This window comes from Biomphalaria glabrata, chromosome 4 (genome assembly GCF_947242115.1).
Source record: "Biomphalaria glabrata chromosome 4, xgBioGlab47.1, whole genome shotgun sequence".
Taxonomy (NCBI): domain Eukaryota; kingdom Metazoa; phylum Mollusca; class Gastropoda; family Planorbidae; genus Biomphalaria; species Biomphalaria glabrata.
The window spans coordinates 14,319,640-14,342,447 of NC_074714.1; the positions used below are offsets into that span (position 1 = coordinate 14,319,640).

A 22,808-nucleotide genomic window follows, 5' to 3' on the forward strand; every position below is an offset into this window, starting at 1 on the left:
TTTTTTACACCCATAAAGAAACAACACCTTTTATATCAATTGAAAGAATGAGACAGATTCTAGCAAAATTATAGCGAACAAACCTGGACCTAAACTTAGCCTTCATTGTCTCTAAAAGCTTTCAACAAAGGAAACCAGTCTTTTAGGTGTAGAGTATTTTATAAGGTCACTTTTAACATACTGACTTAGAAATGTTTGCTCTCCGGAAAAGATATTGTAGACATGTTTAGTTTTTCGTCAAATTTTACTATCTTCAAATTTGGTGTCGTTCAATAGAAGATTGAATATGTCTCAATGTCTAAATTACGAATGAAACGAAGATTGACTTTGTCTCAGTGTTTAGTTTATGTATGCTATGAATGAACTTATCCCCAGGGTTCTTCAACCAAGAGATTTACATAGTCCCAATAAAGTGCCAACATCAAAATGTCTTACTGAGAGTTGGCAACAAGAATAAATAAAAGTCAGTCTTTTTTGTTTTTTTGCCTATTTAAGTCTTAAATAGTAAACTCGTCAGCTAGAATCAGCTAGAATTCTTTTGTCTTGAGTTAATCTACAGTGATAGTGATTTACCAGTGTCTATTGAATACGGAAACAAGTAACCAGCCTGATACCATTTTTTAACATCGAGAACGATAAGGTTCAAAGGTTAGGAGGTAGAAAGTGTTATCAACACTCTTAAAGTGCTATATAACATTAACAGTGTCGGCGGTATATGTCCTTTGTATTGATTTTGTAAACAAGTAAGCTTCTGGAAGGAGGGGCTCGTAAGCTTTCTCTGGCTACCCACGTTGGAAAACTCTGAATCTAAACCTCTACTTGCAGCTATACCAAAACATGGGAAATGTTTCGGGAGTCGACCCTGAGGAAAAATCACGAGCAGGTGACTGCTATGAAGTTTGCCGTTCACAGTGCTTTACAGTGCTACACTCTGGCAAACGCTGCGGATTCCAAACACCATCGGGAACCTGCCGTTTCTTTGGACACATCAGCTGTGTGGAGTGGGACAACTGCTGTGTGGAATGGGACAACTGCTGTGTAGGCGACATCGTTACGATCAAAGCTAATGCCCAGGAATTCATCTCATTTCTAGGATATGAGCTATAGCTGTTCCATGACTGAACTAGACCAACACTTGGTTTAGTACATGGCTATTGATAACAGACTTTTCAAACTGTTAATACTTTTTGCTTTTAGAGGAATTAATTTAGATCTGAAAAGTCAGATCGAAGTGTGCTATTCACTCATCGCCTGTCAAAAAGGCGTCTTTCATCGCTCCAATCTAGTCTGCTAAATGAAGATAGAGGCTGGAAACTATTTTCACACATCCCAGACGCCAGCTCTTGTGTTGAAACTTGAGCGTAGCCGTAACCAAAATAAAAAAAAAATGCTGAAAATATTTTACTACCAAATTTCTATTGTCTAATTACCTCCCACGAAGACTGCAAACTTTTTTTTCTTCATATCTGATTAAAAGCATAAAATGCTAAAAGAAACTGGGAAAAAAATTATAATGTTTTGACGGGATCAGTTTTTGTGGATTTTCCAACAAGTTTCAGCAGTCCGCTCTTTATTTACGATTTATTGTTCAAGTTCCGGTTTAGGCTACATTCTTTCAGCAATTCAATCCAGTAAGAGAAAAACATGAAGTAATATGGAGAAACATTTGTGGCGAAGGAGTTTGTGAAATAAATAGACAAAATACAAAATGTCAAGGGAATATTACTGTTGCCTACTAAATAATATACATTACTTTATATTTCTTATCTTCTTATCTTTGTGATGTTGCTAGTTCAGGCTGTCTTGAAGTCAACCAATTACTCTGCAATCGTTTGGGTGTAATTGTCCGGGTGTATTACGTGCAGTTGAACTACAACACAAACAAGAACTGGCACATCTATTTTAACTAGTGAAGAGATGTAGTCGACTCTGATGAACTATTCAACATGTATTTATTATGATAAAAGGGCCACAGTAGAAGTCTCTGTCACTAAACACGTCGTTACCCTGGAATGTTCTATCGCTAACTGATTTTCCGGTCTCTAACCCAACATATCCCAAACGTCACTAGTCCCGTTCAATATGCGTCTACTATGGTGCGTCGCTAAATAACTAAAATAACTAACCTATATAAATAAGGTGTCTAACAGATTCCTCCCCCCCTTGAAAAAAAAATATGTCAATATTTTTCCACTACTGTCAAGTCTTACAAGGGCATTTTCAATTTAAGGGGAAGACCACAAACATAAAATCTTGATCTCTTCATCTTGACATCTTCATCTTGACAGTTCCTCATATTCATGTCAATGTTCATAACAGTTCATAACATTCCAGAATCATCTTCATTGGTACATAGTTCATCATGGAGGAAAATGTGGCATCTTATGGGCACGTCCTATACATCTCAAATGTTCTTCACTGGCAGTAATCTGATAAAATACAATATTTCAAAAAAACAATTATAAACTTTATTTACACATTCAATAAATTTTTTCTTACCACCCTTTTATACGCTTTTGTCCATTTTTCTTTTATACTCACCCTTTTCCATAGAACTAACTTTCGTCAATGATATATGAAATGATTCACACAAAAAAAAATATCCATACTTACTTTTAAATGCTTAACATCAACTTTACTTATCTCCCTTTTCATAACATATAAATGGTGTCAATATATTAATATATATTACATAATCAATATAATCATAGTTTATTTACAAAACTGTTTCACTTCAATGTCATTCTAGACAATAAATCAGCTACAATATTCACAGCTCCACTAATAGCTTTCACTTCAAATTTATACTCCTGTAGTGCTAAGAACCATCTATAAACACGACTGTTTTTCATGCTCTTTTGTTGTATATACTGAATAGGTTTATGATCAGTTAATAATATGAATTTCCTTCCTATTAAATAGCTCTCTAGCTTAGTAATTACCCATATTACAGCTAAGGCTTCTCTTTCAATGACACTATATTTTTTCTCTGCCTCTGACAATTTTCTACTTACATATAATATAGGATGTAAGTTATCATAGTTCTGCATTAAACAACCACCAATAGCATTACCAGATGCATCAGTTGTGACATAAAATATTTTGTCTTTATCAGGTAGTCTTAATATTAGTTCATGACTAAAAACATCTTTAATTCTGTCAATAGCTTTCACACATTCCTCATTACAGACTACTTTTTGAGGTTTTCCTTTTTTAAGTAAGTCATTTAATGGATTCACTATTTCTGCTAAGTTCTTTATAAACTTTCTGTAATAATTTACTATTCCCAATATGCTTTTAATTTGTCTTTTTGTTGTAGGTATTTCAATATTAAGTACTTTCTTTATGTTATCTTCAATAGGGCTAATCATGTTGTTATTTACTTTATGTCCTAAGAAAATTATTTCCTCCAATCCTATTTCTACTTTTTCTGCTTGAATTGTAAGTCCACTTTCTTTTATTATTTTGAATACTTCTTTTACATCTACCAAATGTTCCTCCCAACTATTATTAAAAATACATATGTCATCCAAATAGCAAATAACATTTTCTTTGTTTCCAATTATCATGTTCATCATTCTATTAAATGTGGCAGGTGCATTTACTAATCCAAAACTCATATAATTCCATTGAAAAATACCATATGGTGTCACAAATGCTGTGTAAGGTTTAGCATTTTCTGTTAAAGGTATTTGCCAATAACCTTTAGTTAAATCTAATTTAGTAAAAAATTTTGCTCCATTTAATTTATGTAAAATATCCTCTATATTTGGCATTGGATATGGGTCAAATTCTGTGATGTTGTTAAGTTTCCTATAATCAATACATAACCTTATATCTCCATTCTTCTTTTTGGCTATCACAATTGGTGAAGCATAAGGAGATGTTGATGGCTCAATTATACCTGATTCTAGTAAATTGTCTATTTCTTTCTTTACTTTGTCTTGTAAATGTAGCGGTATTCTATATGGCTTAAGCTTGATAGGTTTTGAGTCTGTTACTTTAATGTCATGTTTAATAATATTAGTTTTTCCTGGTATGCTGGAAAAAATTTCTTTGTATTCATGTATTATTTTAGTTATATCTTTTGACTTTTCCTTAGTTAAATTATTAAGATTAATCTTTTGCCAAGTTTGATTCTCTTTTGTTTCTATTACAGGTATTTCCTTAATATCATTTTCATTGTGATTTTCATTTGTTATTATCATCAAACATTCTTCTCTTTCTGAAAATGTATTTTCTATTTCCTCCTGAATGTTTTGTATCAACTCATCTTCTCTATCATGATACAGTTTCAAATTATTTATGTGATATGTTTTAACTTTCCCATTTATTTCAATTTGATAATTCACATCACTAATTTGCTTTATCACCTTAAATGGACCTTTCCATTGTTTACCAATTTTATTTTTCAGGTCATTTATCAATATTAATACATTGTTTCCTACTTCTAGTGTTTTCAATTGTCTTTTCTTATTTAGATTCTCATGAGCACTTTGTTTGTACTTCTTATTGTTGTTATATGCTTGAGTCCATATTTCTTTCAATTCTGTTGTGATTGTTGTTTCACTGTCATTATTTAATTTATTCTCATTGCTTATTAGATTTTCTTTAAAAACATCTAATTCATCTCTGGGTTTTCTTCCATGTATTATTTCATATGGTGAAAATTGTGTTGCTTCATGGATGTTGTTTCTATGAGCAAATAGTACATAGTTAATGTAATGATCCCACTTGTTCTGATTATTCTGAATTATCTTTGTTAGTGATCTTTTTAATGATCCACCATATCGTTCACATAAACCGTTACTCTCCGGGTGGTAAACCGAAGAGTATATGTGTTGTATATTGTATTGTTTAGTCCATTTCTTAAATTGTTCTGACTTAAACTGAGATCCCTGATCACTCAATATAATTTTAGGTATACCATGTCTTGTAATTACTTTTTGAGTTATGGCATTAATGATATTCTCTGCACTTGTATTTGATAATGGGATTGCCTCTGGGTATCTACTAAACATGTCTATTACTGTTAGAATGTATTTGTTATTATTTTCAGTTTGAATTAAAGGACCTATTAAATCAATAGATACTTTCTGAAATGGTGCTGTAGGTTCATCCATTTCTTGAATAGGTGCTTTATTCACTAGACTTTTGTTAGATCTCTTTTGACATATGTCACATGAGTTTATGTATTTGTTGATTGTTGCTTTCATTTTGGGCCAAAATACTTGTTTTGACAAATTCCTATAACATTTCTTTACTCCCCTATGTGCTGCTAAATTATTATCATGTGTCATGATTAAAACATCTTTCCAATATTTCTGTGGTAAGACAAGTTGTTTTATTTTCTTGTTATCATTACTTGTTTGTCTAAACAATATTTTATTCTCTATACAAAATTTCTCCATTGGATTATTATTGTTTTTATCTGATATTCTTGAATAAATTTTCCCAATAATATTGTCATTCATTTGTTCTAATGCAAATGTGGGTGTTGTTTCTTTTTCACTTTGAGATATTTGTGTTTCAAGACTATTTTGTGTTTCATTTTCTATCTCTCTTTCCTTAACATCTGTATTTTCTATTTGTATTACATTACTGGTTTCTTCTTCTTTATCATTACTTATTACATTTATTGTATTTTCCTGTTTCTCATCTTGTTTATTCATTGATCTTGTTATTACCATACTTGTTATATTTTGTGTTTCTATGTTTTCATGATTTTGTCTTATGTTTTTGTATTTGTTTTGCCAGTCTTCTAATTCTTTTCTTGAACATTCTTTAACTCCTTTTATGTTTCCTACTAACATATCATATCTCATTTCTGGTATTGCAATGCCATCACAATAACCAGTGAAAAATGGGGTTTCAATGTATACCCTTATAGCTTTAAATTCCCTTACGGTGCCATCTGCTAATTCTACTTTCCTAGTAAACCCTTTATACCAATGAGGTTTGACAAATTTAGTTTTTACTGCCAAAGTGTTACAACCTGAATCCCTGATTAATTCCACCGGAATTCTATCTACAAACCCTGGGTACACTGCAAAATTGTTCCTATTTCCTTCCATGAAATATATCCTATCTGTACCTTTGTTTTTGTATTCCCTACTGTAACTTCTATTTCTATAATTTCCCCTGTCATTCCTATCTCTACTCCTATATCTACTGTTATTTTGTTCATTGTGTCTATTTCTACTTCCAGACCTACTATTCCCTCTTCTACAGTTAGCTGCTATATGACCTTTTCCTTGACATTTAAAACAAGTTATTTCACTATATTTTCTATTTCCACTATTTGATCTGTTTCTATTTCTACTTCTATCAACATTTTCTTTGGTGTATCCTATTAAATCTACTTTGCTCTTATCTCTATCAGAAAATGGTTTATTTGGATATGCATTTTTGTATACTCTCATTATCTCTGTTATTTCATCTATAGTTTTTGGGTTTCTTTCTCTAATAAAAGATTGTAATTGAGGATCACATTTATTTACAAAGTTGTCCACTAGAATAAAATTTTTTAATCCTTCATAAGAGTTTGTTACTTTTTCTAATTTTACCCACTTATTGAAAAAATCCTTTTCCATATTAATGGTAGTTTGGGGTTCTATTCCTAATGATGGTATATTGTCAAAGTATTTCTTTCTAAAAGTTGTAGCATTATGACCATATGCATTCAATAACTCTCTTTTTAAAACCTGATAGCTATCATCAATATGATGGTCATGATTTTGGCATATTGTTAGAGCTTGACCATGAACAAAGTCTATCAGTATTTCAGACCATTCTTCTTCAGGCATATTAAATGTAGACATTTTTGCCTCATATCTTTTCAGGAAATCACCAATGTCATCCTTCTGTTCATCAAAACTTTGTATTTTTCTCTTTAGCCATGTCTGTGAATTAGGGTTGTCTCTTTGAGTGGTATAATTATTTGAGTTATTTGTGTTATTTCCTTGTTCAGTTTGGGCTCTGGCTTGTGCTGCATCCAATCTCATCTTCTCCATTTTAGCTTCATGTTCTCTAATTTTTTCTCTCTCCTTGTCTTGCCTATCTTGGTCCTCCTTTTGTTTCTCATATTCTTCCTTTCTGATCCTTTCTTGCCTCTCTATCTCTTGTCTTTGATGTTCTTCTTGTCTTTCTATCTCTTCTTTTTCCCTTCTTATTTTATCTTGACGTTCCATTTCTTCCCTCACAACTTGCTGTACATAAGCGGCTAAGTCTTTTCCTTTTAACTCCATGGCCTTTCCATCCTGCATAGCTGTTTCCTTAACCTCCTTAAGGTCCACATATGATGATGTAGCCATTGTGTTTTATATTTTATATATATTTTTCCTTAGCCTATATTGGTTATGGCTATACTTTAAAAGTTTTTACACACTTTTATACCAGTTTTAAGTGTTATGTCTCTATCTATAGATTTAGTAAATGTGTAAATCTAGTCTGAGTTATTATGGTTATATTCAAATCTGTATATTAGGTCCAGTATTACACACAAATTTAAATCTAGTATATTATAGTATGTATAATAATACTATTTAGATCTATAGTTATCAAGAGCACTATGACTTTTAGATCTAGTATGACCAACTATGATCAATTTTAAAATCTGGTATGACTAAAATGTCTAGAGTAAATTCAAAGACTGTCTAGAGTCTAGATCTAGAGTAGATTATGGTTCTATTTAACCATACGAAACAAATATGTGTATACAGTGTCAAATATATCTTCAACAAGATATATATATCTAGAATGTACTACCTTCATTCATCTTCAACTTAATAATATTTCAAATTAGAGTCTAGATAATTAAATTGTACCAAAGAGATGTACAACAATTTGCAGATCTAAATTTAGCCAGACGATAGTGTTTGACTACATAGCCAGTTTCGGCATTATTCTCATGGCAAAATCATATTTGATTTTAACCGCTCAAACTAAAATTATTTTAGTCTGATTCACAATGAAAGAATCCTACCCGCACTTTCTATCATTAAGTGAAAAAAAAATACAGATCTAATTAAATTAATAAAAATAAATAATTTAAAATAATATAAACAAATGAAATAATTAAAATGAGACTATCACTATGGGTTGGGATGTGACAATATGGCACACAATGATAACGTCACGAAGTAACCAGGCAACAACGGATATGACGTTTATACAAACAAAACAAATTACAATCCTAAACGTATAATATAGCTTTTCATCTAAATTACGTCTTCTACCCCGACGGGTTTTAAGGCGCACCACCTGATTTTACTCAGGCTAACGTACCAAATTTAGACAAAATCTATTTCTAAGGGCAATCTAAACATACACTAATAAGAAAAATGGCACTTAGCTTTTGATAAGAAAGATCCCTTTGTTCGGACTCCCGAATATGCTAGATCACAACAAATTCCACTGCCTCTCTTCCAGTTCTGACTCTGCTCTCCGGTGCTACCAGTATCCCACGTAATGCCACAGATGTCCTGATATGCCACAGCAAAATGTTCTAGTTTCTTCGACGACTGTTGATGACCGTATGTGTAGTTCCGACGACTTTGTGTACACAGTTACTGACGAATAGGTTAACGGTTCTTCTGGCGATGACTTGACTTGTGTAGACGACTACTGACAAATAACAGTCTCTTGACGGCAACTTGATCTGGACGACTGACGAATAACGAATTTCTTGACGATGACTTGATCTGGGCTGACGAATAACGGCTTTCTTGACGATGACTTGATCTGGGCTGACGAATAACGACTTTCTCGACGATGACTTGATCTGGGCTGACGAATAACGGTTCTCTAAAATAGTTCACTGCTTCTGCTGCTACTCTGGTAGTACGACGAAGTTTGCTGTTGTACTCTGCTTCAATAAACCAAACTGTCCAATGTAGACTAGGTGAGACCAAGGTCACCTCCGACGACGTTCCGTTAGACGATTAACGGTTTTCAACGAAATTAAGTGGATGTAGCTATTTCCACAACAATATCAGCACGTCTAGATATGGTCTAGACCGACGAATACTAGATAGATCAATGTTCAGTACTGATAAAGATTACTTCACTAACCTTCCAAAGGTTAAACACAGTGACCGTTATAAACGTGGCAAGCAACCGGTTCAATGAGCAAACTGCTCCACAAGAATCTCTCCAAGGGTAAGACGACAGAGCGATTTCGATTTAGTTAGCTACCAAACTTGTAGTACTCACAATACTTCTGACAGCGGGCAAACTGTCCTTCTCGAACTGGCGAGGTAAAACTTGATACTCAATGTGGCTCCTATGACGAAGAAAAAATATGTCCAACAGGTTCACTAACGATCTCTCACCCGTTATGAATGAACGGTTTCTCTGGTTGTAGGTCGATTCAGCATATGAAGATCAGGCGTTGCGATGATTACGGTCCTGACGAAGGTCACCCTGAGTTAACGGCTCGTTGAACGTGCGATCAAACAGGCGACGACTGCTTGTAGATCTAGAACAAAGTCACTCTGCGATGATGCTGTGTTCAGCCGTACTCCGATGAAATCTTATAACTTCGAGTGCACGACCCTCACCTGAGTAAACGTTCTGCTTCGAGGTCCGGTTCGATGTTCAGCTTCATCAGGGGTCCGGCTTCGAGGTTCGGTTCGATGTTCGGCTTCAACAGGGGTCCGGCTTCGAGGTTCGGGGTCGCCACTGTGATGTTGCTAGTTCAGGCTGTCTTGAAGTCAACCAATTACTCTGCAATCGTTTGGGTGTAATTGTCCGGGTGTATTACGTGCAGTTGAACTACAACACAAACAAGAACTGGCACATCTATTTTAACTAGTGAAGAGATGTAGTCGACTCTGATGAACTATTCAACATGTATTTATTATGATAAAAGGGCCACAGTAGAAGTCTCTGTCACTAAACACGTCGTTACCCTGGAATGTTCTATCGCTAACTGATTTTCCGGTCTCTAACCCAACATATCCCAAACGTCACTAGTCCCGTTCAATATGCGTCTACTATGGTGCGTCGCTAAATAACTAAAATAACTAACCTATATAAATAAGGTGTCTAACATCTTATAAATTACTTTATATTTCTTATCTTCTTATCTTATAAATTACTTTATATTTCTTATCTTCTTATCTTATAAATTACAGAAGATATAATTAAGTCAGAAGAGATAATCAAATCCTACTTCAATTCGAGCAGAAAAACTGAGAAATGAGATTTTGCAACTCCAAAAAGTGCATGAAAATATTCTTCAAATTACATAGCTTAATGCTATTTCCTTCGTTGGAACACCAAATACATCAAAATGTAAATCCACACACACATATTATGTAATATGTAAGCGAAAAATAATGAGTCCGTTAAATCACTGATTACCTTTACGAGAAGCAGCGATGTAATAATAGATCCTGAATAGTGAATAAAACATTGAACTAACAAGATACTAGATTGTATTCCAACTATATTGAAAATATATCTTCACAGTAAGTTCACAATCTAATGTATTTATCAGTAACAGAATTTTCATTAGTCCCAAATAGTGTTTGGTTATTATCACATTTCATCGCCGCTGTGTTTCAGAAAACTAAAAACCAAAATACTCAACGCACACCAGGACAGGCAACAAACGTGAAAGGCGAGAGATGGTCTAGGTGGTCATCTGACTTAACAGTACATCTCTTCAGCGCTCGGACAGCGAATGAAAGGAAAACTAAAGGAGGGCTGTCCAAACACACACACACACACTCAACGACTGTGGCTGTTTAAATGTGTCGCGCATTGTATTAGCTTTGATACATATTGCTCTAATCTTTAGAACCTGTGTAGACTGTAGCTACAGCAAACCAAAGAGAAATGTAGACATAATAGAGGCTTAAGGTGTGTGTTCACGTCAGATCGATACGTCTGCTCGGCGACACAGATGTATGCATGGGTGCACTGGCTATTTGGACATTCGGATAAATGTCCGGTGTGTCGGCTCCCAATGAGCCAGAAGGAACGCCGCCGAAAAGGGGCCCAATGAATCACATTAATTCCGTAAATGATTTTTATAATATTCTATTTCTGTTGATGGCTGTTGAACAAGAAACACAATCATAAACAAATATCTCAGCGAGTTGTTTGTTGATGTCTGCAGGAGAACGAACGTTTCTTGTCGGACCCTTTTCAAATAGTGACTGATTCAGGAAACCCATTCCAAGCTCTAATAGTACTAGGGCAGGAGTTTTTGTACAAATTTGTATTGCTTATGGAACAAGAAATGTGCCTTTAGATGTGGTAAAATATGCAGGTCGCATCTGGGTTTGATTGGTCGTGTGAAATACTGAATTCATCTAAATGTTCCGAATCGTAAGCAATTCCTATATACTTTTAAAGGTTTTCTAAACTCAATATTATAGTTGTAAAATTTTAAAATGTGTATTATTTTAAAGTTACAGTGAACTATTTATTATATTTATAAACCAAAAGGCTTAAACAACGATAGTAATATTTTCTTATAAATCAATTGCAAACAATGTCACCATAGTAGATCAATATCACCATATTAAATAAAGGGCCACATTGAATAAGACATAATTGTACTTTAATTTGGTCATATGTTGAACTCAATTTTCATTATTATTATTACCAAATTAACTAAGGTCTGCTAACTGTCTTCGAAGACATTCTTCTCCATTGTAAATAAATTAAGTCAGAAATTTGGCTGAAATGTTCAGAAAAAAAAAAGGCAGTTACTGAGCCAAATAACACAGACACTATAGCAGCAACTCAAAGTGGCAATGAAACATCGATGTTATTATATTAATTAGCTACACACTAATTCAAGACTTGTGGATTCCAAGTACACGGCAATAAGTCACTCAATAAGTAGCCTTCAAATTGTAAACCTAATGTAGACTACATCCTTTTTAACTTTATAGCACTGTTTGATTTGAAAAAAAACTATTGCAGAATATTGTAGTCCTAATTTCAGTTAAAGAGTCATGAGTTTTTAAATTAATTTGTTATTAAAGTGTAAGTAGTATCGCCTCTGACTACGTTTAGATAGATGTGCAGACAGCGATGGACAGACCAATTAGGTATCATACAGATAAAACCTTTTCTTCCAGAAATCCAATAAAGCAGAGAAAACAAATATTCTCCAGACGAACTAAGTCCCATAACTCAGAATTTCAATATTTGGTCATTGGTTTTCTTTCACACGACAGAATGCTCGCAGTGCTTTCGAGATTCGGAGTTCAAGGACGTTATTTTTTTCTTAAAGACGTTATTGTTTATGTGTTAAGTAGTGGGATAGGGTCAAAGGTCATGTCAAAAGTAAGTTCCCCCTTTCAGATCTTTCGTTGTATATGCCAGATGTCACCATAGGTCATCTGTTTCTATGTGCAACTGTTAACGAGGGTGTCATGTGACCAGCACAATAACCTACCGCCTTTAGGTTCTCTACATAATGTCAGCTACTTGTTAGATTTGCGTGGACTCATTGACGTAACATCTTCATACAGATCCGAACCCGAGAGACCTCGGTTCTAATCCAAATGCCTTACCACTCATTCATCACGCCCCTTATAAAAAAAAGGTCATTTAGACTGAACCCTTTCAGACTTGAAAGTGAACTATATATGCCTACTGAACTGCTGCACTCTCAAGTGAAGAGAACTTAATGACTATATGCACTAAAAATAAGTAAATCTAGTTCCCATTTACTGGAAGCTAGATCTAGATCTAAACGTAAACACTTTTTTTTTTCTTTTAGATATCTACAAAATGAAAGACAACACATACACATTACCGCAACAAAAGAACCCTAAAGTGTTGGATCCAGTAAGTGTTAGTAGGAATGTTATAATTGCTGCTAGTTTTTGATGTGAAAGATTTGACTAGTACTTCAACAGAAAGATCGAAAGTGAAGAAGATATTTCCGGTGAAATCAGCTACTTAAGTGAACAATATATAGTATTCCTGCTATTGGTGAGAATAGGAAATGTAACAACCGAAACATGCTTTTGTTTTTATAAATGTGTAGGTTTTGAGAGTAAGGCTGACAGAAATGACAGGAAGGAGAGTACTATTGCTTTCGTAAGGGTTCCTTAACAGTAGGTTGCAAGAAACTACAAGAAAAAATAAACATGTTTGTGTTCGTTTTATAAATTTCGGATGTTTCTTCAGAGTTGAAAAGAATTTACATCCTAGTCCAAACCTCCCGTAGTACGACGTGGAATGGCAGTGGACAGGGTATGAACCCGGGACCATCAACAAAGCCGAAAGACATTTCAGCGCACGATCAGGAAGCTACCCACCCAAAATAGATTTATTTTAGTGTATACATAAGTTGGCCGGAGATCTTGGGTCAATCAACCAAATAGATCAAAATTAATTTTACCTTTCACAATAAAATATTTTATTGTCTTTTGTAAATATATTGTAGACACATTTATTTATTGTCTTTGTATATCAAATATTTCTTTTTTTGGTGCTTCTAGGAGCGAGTGAGTGCATCGTTCCTGGATCTATGTGTTAGAATTTAAACATGTCATCAATATTTGCCCTTGTATAAATATCTCTAGAAACAACACACACCAATGTCATCACATTACAACTGCTTTAAATACATTTGAGTTCACACGTTCTAAATATAGAGTTTACTGCAGACGTCTGTTAACTGGCTGATTGGCTTCATCTTTGCAAATGTGAGGCAAGAAACGAGGCTTACAAGGAAATGTTTCAGCACCAAATCAGAGTTTATCTTTGGAAACTTTGGTCTGTAGAAATTTTAGCCTGTCAGAACTGGAACAGAAGTCTGTAAGAGTTTGTACTCAAGTCTGTAAGAACTTAAACTTACGCCTGTAAGAACTTGAATTTAAGTCTGTAAGAACTTGGTCTGTACTTTTCTGGGCGATTGACAATTACTTGTCTCCAGTAAGAGGCAGTCAATACAGGAGAAATAACAATAAAACAGTGAGTCTCAGTCTACAATAGTGCACCTAACCTAACAGTGAGTCTGTCTACAATAGTGCACATAACCTAACAGTGAGTCTCAGTCTACAATAGTGCACATAACCTAACAGTGAGTCTCAGTCTATAATAGTGCACATAACCTAACAGTGAGTCTCAGTCTACAATAGTGCACATAACCTAACAGTGAGTCTCAGTCTACAATAGTGCACATAACCTAACAGTGAGTCTCAGTCTACAATAGTGCACATAACCTAACAGTGAGTCTCAGTCTATAATAGTGCACATAACCTAACAGTGAGTCTCAGTCTACAATAGTGCACATAACCTAACAGTGAGTCTCAGTCTACAATAGTGCACATAACCTAACAGTGAGTCTCATTCTACAATAGTGCACATAACCTAACAGTGAGTCTCAATCTACAATAGTGCACATAACAGGAGAAATTGCATGATAAATTAAGTCTCACTTTTAAAAAAGCTTAGCAATATTGATGGTAGATGAGAAAAGAAAGCTTACAAGAAAGCTACAGAAACAGTGAAAAGAGAAAGGACGAAAGAGAGAGATAGAGAGAGAGGGAGTAGTGATGAACGTACAATTTATTTACATAAAATGACTGTCAAGAGAAATCGTAAATTCATTAAAGAGTGGTAAGAAAGCTAGAGATAAAGAGTAAAATATAAAGTCAATTGAAGTCAAGTTTTTCTACAGTAGTATAGTATGACAGTGAAAAGAGTTTAGGTTGTAAGTTCAAATTAATTTAACAAACGTGTAATTTGTGAGTGGTCTGTTTCAACATTAAGCTTCCTATATGTATCATAAGAATTATTTCCAATACACTTTCCCACAAAACCCAAATCTGGGTTTTCAGTTTTTTAAAATTCACTTCAATTATTAGGTTGTTGTTCACAAACACTCCCACACGAAAGGGCCAGAGCCAGAGAAAATCTAAACTTCCCTTGTAGTTCAAGTACCATGGTCTTGATTTGTGAATTGGTTCGGCTAGTTTCCTTTTGTTGTGCGCCAGGCCACTGTAAACAATACCAACACATCCAACAAAACAGGGCTTCAGGTGGCAGATGAAGGAAGCTAACTGTAAAACTCGACCCTAATCTCGATGTTTCATCGACCTCCTCATTTGTACGAGTTGTATAGAGCTCTTGTCGAAAAAAAAAAAGATAAATTATTTTGAACCAAATATCAAAGATTTTGTCAAGAATGAATAAAAGAGCTTGATCCCAAATGATCTTGTCTTACAAAGATCAATAATCTTAGCTCAAATAAACTCACTTCTCTAGTCTCTCAGAGATTAATCATTTTGTCCCCAAAAGATTTTGCCACAGAGATAAATGATTTTATCCCACAGAGATACCTCAAAGATCAATGATCTTCCTACAGAGATTATTGATTTTGTCTCAGAAAGATCAATGACCAATGATCTTTAAACAGAGATCGACGATCTCGCATTTACATAAGAAATATTTATCTAATGAAGTCTTGTCAGAAGACGTTCTCACTTAAAGTAAAAATATATGTGAGCAGGTCAGGCAGGCGCGAGTGGGGGGACCTATTCTCTGCTGCTCAACATTAAAATTTACCAACAGTAGGCAGATGTTTGCGCTACTGGGTGGGCTCATCTGTGACACCTCAGTCTACGACCAAGGGGCTAGAGTCACCTAAGTAACCAGACATACTAAACTAAACTAAATGGAAACAAGATAACAAACTTTAGTTTAGTATAAATAAACAAAATGAAACTTTATTTACATGGAATCAAATAATAATAAAATATAATATGTACACTAACCACTATAAACTACCCTCTAAATCTACACCACTACAAACACTACCAAACTAACCAAACCAACTATCTGACACAAACTGATCAAAACAACTATCTAACTAAATCACTAAAACTACTACACTAGACCTAGATCTACAATAAACACACTACAATAAACTAGTCTAGATCTACAATATCCTACTATTACACTCATAACACTAACACTAAAACAAGAATATCTTATCCTTAGGCTCAGTACCTTACTATTCACTAAGAACAGAACTGAGAAACAGACTATAAATATAACTAAGTTTACTAAGGCGATAATAAAGAAACAAAATAACACTAGCTTAAGCTTCCCTAGAATTAGATCTAGAATAGATCTACAGAAACAATAACAAAACTATCAATAGCAGAAACAAAGTAACACTAGCTTCCCTAGAATTAGATCTAGAATAGATCTACAGAAACAATAACAAAACTATCAATAGCAGAAACAAAATAACACTAGATCTAGATTCTAGATTCCCTAGAATTAGAATAGATCTTAACAACAGCAGTTATAAACAGAAGCTATTAGCAGTAATATTCAACAGCAGCAGCTAAAAGCAGCAGTTAAAAGCAGCTAAAAGCAGTAATAATAGCAGGCCGTCCCAGGTACAGGAATAAAAATATAATTAGACGACAGACCACAAAGATCTTCAGCTGTCACACAGACAGATATGGTACTGACCACTGGTCAACTGTACACTGAACTGTTTTAAAACAGCGTGGCATCACTTTTTATACACAAAAAGCGGAAGTACAATAAGTTTGGCACTAGCCTATAAAAATAAAATATATAAAAATATAGCTCTGGGAGCGCAAGCTCACATATATTTCATTGATGTGGTTTTAATTAAACAAATCAAATAAAAATTTTAATCTTGGAATGCATCCCAGAAAAAAAATCAACTAATTATCGTAGCTCTAGCACTCTGCTTATTTAAATGTGCGGTCTGTGAAGTCCAACAGGCCTGGTATGGAAGAGATCTCTCTGCACCAAACTATGTAAATGCAAAGCAATAGTTTGCAATTAAACACGCAATTCAATTAAGATAGAAATTCTCCTGGCTGTACAAATCTAGATGATAAATGCTTCAGTTTTATACCAATTACTTTTATTTTCATATTTGCTTCTTTTACAGACAGTCCTCTCCAACAGGTTTGATATAGCTTAATGTTTCTAAGAGTGCCTAGACAGACTATATCAACAGAAATGCATTCAGGGGTACTAAGTTTATTTATCTATTGGATAATAAACGTTTGATAGGGAAATCACAAAATTTAATAAATCTGCGAACACTGGCATAAAGCTAATATGATCAAACGAGGCTTTCCCTAAGTCTGTTGGACCGTTGGGGCACCACACAAGTTGGACCGTTGGGACACCACACAAGATTTGTCAACCGTCTTTCTCCATTCCTCTGTCTTTTGCCTAGAATAGAGCCTCATTCAATGTTGTTTTCCCATTACTTTCTCTTTCTGCCTCTTCTTCTTTTTCCTGGTACTGTTCGCTGAAGGAAAGTCTTTACCATCCCCTAAGACCTTGTAGAAAACCACATCAATGAAATATATGTGAGCTTGCGCTCCCAGAGCTATATTTTTATATATTTTATTTTTATAGGTACTGTCTCTATTAGCAGGTCATCGTGGGGTCCAATCGCTGCAGTAATACTGTCTCTATTATCAGGTCATCGTGGGGTCCAATCGCTCCAGTAATCCTGTCTCTATTAGCAGGTCATCGTGGGGTCCAATCGCTCCAGCAATACTGTCTCTATTAGCAGGTCATCATAGGGTCCAATCGCTCCTGTAATCCTATCTCTATTAGCAGATCATCGTGGGGTCCAATCGCTCCAGTAATACTGTCTCTATTAGCAGGTCATCGTGGGGTCCACTCCCTCCAGTAATACTGTCTCTATTAGCAGGTCATCGTGGGGTCCACTCCCTCCAGTAATCCTGTCTCTATTATCCGATCATCGTTGGGTCTAATCGCTGCAGTAATTCTGTCTCTATTAGCAGGTCATCGTGGGGTCCACTCCCTCCAGTAATCCTGTCTCTATTAGCAGGTCATCGTGGGGTCCACTCCCTCCAGTAATCCTGTCTCTATTAGCAGGTCATCGTGGGGTCCACTCCCTCCAGTAATCCTGTCTCTATTATCCGATCATCGTTGGGTCTAATCGCTGCAGTAATTCTGTCTCTATTAGCAGGTCATCGTGGGGTCCAATCGCTGCAGTAATCCTGTCTCTATTAGCAGGTCACCGTGGGGTCCAATCTCTCCAGTAATCCTGTCTCTTAGTAGGTCATCTTGGGGTCCAATCGCTGCAGTAATCCTGTCTCTATTAGCAGGTCATCGTGGGGTCCAATCGCTCCAGTAATCCTGTCTCTATTAGCGATTTTTTTATACTATGTTCCAGGATAAAGTTTATTTATAACCAGGATGTGGAGAGGATATTGTCACAGTATAAGCCACTATGTTCCAATAGCCAATAGTAACTCATAGATACAGTAATTACAGATAAAGCCTATTTATAGATAGGATGTGGAGAGATATTGTCACAGTATAAGCCACTATGTAACAATAACCAATAGTAACTCATAGATACAGTAATTACAGACAAAGCCTATTTATAGACATGATGTAGAGAGGATATTGTCACAGTATAAGCAACATTGTTCCAATAGCCTATAGTCACTCACAGATACATTACAGATTACAGCGACATAGCAGCTCATCGATCTTCCTGGGACTTTCATTCTATCCCTCAGCATGGTTCTGTCGCTTAATGTAAACATACTCAATGTTTGAGGGGAAAAAAAGGAGAGTTTGAGGCAGAAGAGGAAAGAGAAACAGTGGGAAAAAAAGTAGAGAGGGTAGAGACAGCTGAGATTTGTTGTACTATGGTTATGGCTGATATATTTGTTAATCTGAGATCGTTGGAGTACATGAATTATAGATGATGGTCGAGCCTAGTGTCTAGGCTATTCATAAATAAACTTGTTTGGATAAATTGAAGCCCAACAAGATTGACGAGTCTTACTTGGAGAAATAAATGATTCTGAGATTATGTGTACTTAAAATTGGCTTGACAAATAGCGTGTGTGTGAAGATAGTTTGGACACAAATGAAAGGGCTGATAGATTTTATGGAAAAAATTAAATTGCTTTGGATGCTATAAGTGAAATGAATTTTAAAGTTATAAAACAAACGAGAAGATGATAATCAAATTGCTTTGTAAGTAGGTTGGAAAAGAGGAAATTGTTTTGGAGATTGTTTTTTTTTTAAATGTCTATTAGGTTATACATTTTACAAGAGGATAGGACCCAATCTGGGCAATTGATGGAGGTTTAAGTTTTAAAATGATTTTTGGGCAACTGGTGTTGTCGGAGATTTCAGAAATGAGGGAATTGATAAAACATTTGGACACTTGTGGGAGCTAAAAGTAATAGGATTAAAATGGGGAATGGAGGGAGGTTACTCTCACGTTTAATTAACTGAATATGCATTGAAAATGTTACACTGGAAAGAGAGATTGGGTTTTCCTTTCTTTTTTTATTTCACGTTCACTATTTTAGTGTACGATGCTCAGCTTCTCAAGGTTAAACTAATTACTTCATTAGATAATTTCATTTTTATTTCAAGCAAACACACACACAGAACACTAAGGTGTACACGGTCAGAACGCGCTAGCACCTTGTATTTCCTCATGACAAGCCAGTTCCAGATGTCAGCTGGAGGTGATTTCACAGCTGAACTCTTTTTCTTTATTTCTATTCTTTCTGTAAACACTGAAAATATTTTTTCCAAACCTATACCACCCCGTCCCCGTGAAGTCTATTTCCTTTATTTTGTTGTCTGTGTGTGTTTCATCCACTTTAATTACAGAAATAACATGTAATTTTTTTTTTCATTATGATTCTATTAGATTTATTAGGCACTATGGAATTCATTTTATTTTTAGTGTTTCATACTTTTTAATTGCTGGACATTCTCCAAATGTAAGAACCACTTATACAAATCTTGGTTATTGAGACAAATCGTGCAACATATTTTTAACGCCTTAACATTTCTACGGTATCATCGTATTTAGACAAGTACACCCCACTCATGAGTGAGCTCCGTGAGTTCAAATCAGCTGGAATGTAGGTGGTTTATCGATTGAAAACTACTTCACACGTTATGTAATGTTCATGTTGTTTTTTCTTTCATCTGTAAAGGTTCTGCGTTCTCTCTATTTACTGATTCATTCACTTGACATTATAGGTTGCATGCTACGGTACACAAACACGAGTCTTTAATCCTCTCGGTCAGAAGCCACCACATGTAACTTGTCGACACAAAATTCACCACATTTAGTCATATTATCTGTCTACATTTTCTTGTGGTAATCTTTTCTAGTTTAAGTTGGTAAAATACAACACACCAATTCGCACAGCATAGAGATGGTCAATACAGCACAACAGCGGTTAATACAGCATAACAGTGGCTAACATAGCACAATAGAGGTCAATAAAGCATAAAAGTGGCCAACATAGCACAACAGAGGTCAATACAGCATAACATTGGTCAACACAGCAGAACTGTGGTCACTACACCATAGCAGTGCTTTTTTTGTAAACAAATAGGTGCCGGTACTCAGTGATGGATTGCCTAACTTTTAACTACTAAAAAATTAATAAATTTTAAAATGCAAGAAAAGTTTTATTTTTTTCTCCACATCAAAAAAGGTGCCGGTACTCCGTAACGGTGAGTACCGTCATAAAAAAGCACTGTAAGAGAGAGAGAGAGAGAGAGAGAGAGAGAGAGAGAGAGGATAAAGATAAAGTGAGGTTGGGTGAAGGAGGGTTAATGAGAGAGAGAAGGCAGACTTAAAAAAGAGAGTAAGGAAAAAAAACGAGAAAGCGTGAAGACACGGTAAAACAAGAGAAACAACTTGGTATCCAAATCATCTGTTGGGATACCAAAAAAAGAAAATCCAATATCTTGTGTGTTCATTGAGAATTAATAAACACAATCAGTAATGTGACACTTCACTGACACATTAAATAGCTTCAGTTTAAGAAATACTCTCTAGAAGCTTTTACCGCTACCTGCGTATTTAAAAAAAATCTTTCATTCTTTTATTACAAATATCAATAGTAAAGATTAGCTGCTAAAAACGAGTTGATGTAGTTTAGGAATTCTTTTAAGAGTGCGTCCGTTTCAAAACTTCCTTTCTAGAGAGTGGCTGGAAATATTACTAAATAGTAGCAACCATTAAGATCAATAATTCATATAGTGGAGTACACAGATAAGGCTGTAATCAAAAATAGATTTTTGCAGTTCAAGAACTTGTCCAGGAATTTGTTAACAGGAAATACTAATTTCTTGACGAAACAACACAAGATTCACTGCACTGGAAGAATCGATACATTCAATCGTACAACAACTATGGCCTATCTCACAGAAAGCATACATGGTCACTGGTAGATAGTAGACCGCTCTGTCTCAATATTTACTAAATTAGAAGGAGTAAAGAGATATTTGGTTCCACACAATTGTCTCAGCACTCTTACAACGCAGTTCAAAGATTCAACAATGAAAGCGCCTACTCGTACATTTGGTATCATTTTTTTAAAAATGTAGAATTATTCAGGTCAAAAGACTAAAAAGTTAAGTAAGCCCAACAATAATACATAAATCCTTGTATACAACCTAATAAAATACTCAGAAAAACACAGATAGATAAAATAAAAAAATACAAGTGCTACTTCTTCCCAAATGCAAATAGAGAGTGAAATGGATTGCTTAAATCAGCTGAGTGGTTATACGCTTGGCTTCGGAACCTGGGTTCATGGGTTCGAATCTCGGTGAAGACTGAAATTTTTATTTTTTTTTATTTTTAGGGCGCCCATGAGTCCACCCAACTCTTATGGGTACCTGATTTAAGTTGGGGAAAGTAAAGGAGGTTGGTTGTTGTGTTGACCACATGATACCCTGCTCATTAACCATTTGCCAAAGAAACTGATGACATTAACATCATCAGCCCCATTGATCGCAAGGTCTGAAAGGGGAACTTTACTTTTTTACTTTACTACCAAAGTGTTAAGTCTCTAATTAAAATTCATGCCTATATTAAAATATGGATGCGCTTAGAACGTAATTATCTTCTCTTTTGAAGTAGACTGTAATTTATAGGTTAAGATCACAAGATATGAATTAAAAGATTCAAATATACAACTGCTAATACGCACCTGTTGACACTTGCAACTTAAACATCAAAGTCACAGCAAGAAATCCAAGTTCCACACAGTTCGCCAATCACTTTAGAAAGACAAGCTTCATTACCAGCGTTGGCAGTCTTCATTCAACGTTTGACCGATGATAAAGAAAGTAGATCTCTTCCCGATGCGCAGGATCCCGGGACATCCACGTGAAATATATCCTTTCAAAACTAGAGCCACTATCCCTCAACCACAGACATGAAAAGTGAAGTATTCTTCTTTATTTCCTTTTTTTTTTTTGCAAAGCAACGAAACATTTTGATCAGCGCCTTGATACACGGCTTCCGCGTTGTCAGCGAAATATTACAGAAAAAAAGAATGTTTATGTTGTCCTTTTGGGTGTGTAGATGAGCAGCGAAGTCTTCTTTATGGCCCGCCACAACTATCCCACCCTGGTCGAAAGTAGCGCTGAACGTCAATACTTCTAGTGAGCTGGGAGGACTTGAAGTCTAAAATGTCTTTATTTTCTCTCTCTCACTCTCATCGTGTTTTTTTTTTTCCCATATAAACACTTATCACGTGCTGGGTGGGTTGTCGCTCCTTATTCTTACCGAACATAGAGGGGAAATAACTCAAAAAATGTCAAAATATTCGTCCGCCTCTCCTCGCTTTTCTGAATATGGTTATCGTCCTTGACTCTACCAGCTCTTCTCTCACCCCCCCCCCCCCTTTCCAATCCCGCACTAAGACTGCCCATGTCCTGGCAAGACATATACTTGTCTATACTCACTGTAACGAAAGTTTTAAACGCATGAATGTTCTTGCTGGCACGTGAGG

General features: G+C 35.2%; 1 protein-coding gene across 1 annotated transcript in view; it reads right to left on the reverse strand.

Annotated features, from left to right (window-relative positions):
• The window catches only part of LOC106053183 (FYVE, RhoGEF and PH domain-containing protein 4-like), a 117,362-nt gene extending 94,838 nt beyond the window's left edge, over positions 1–22,524 (reverse strand). Inside the window, exon 1 of the mRNA XM_056027658.1 lies at positions 22,002–22,524. The gene's annotated coding sequence lies outside the window, so the exon portion shown is untranslated. The remainder of the gene's footprint in view (positions 1–22,001) is intronic.
• Between the last annotated feature and the right edge of the window lie 284 nt (positions 22,525–22,808).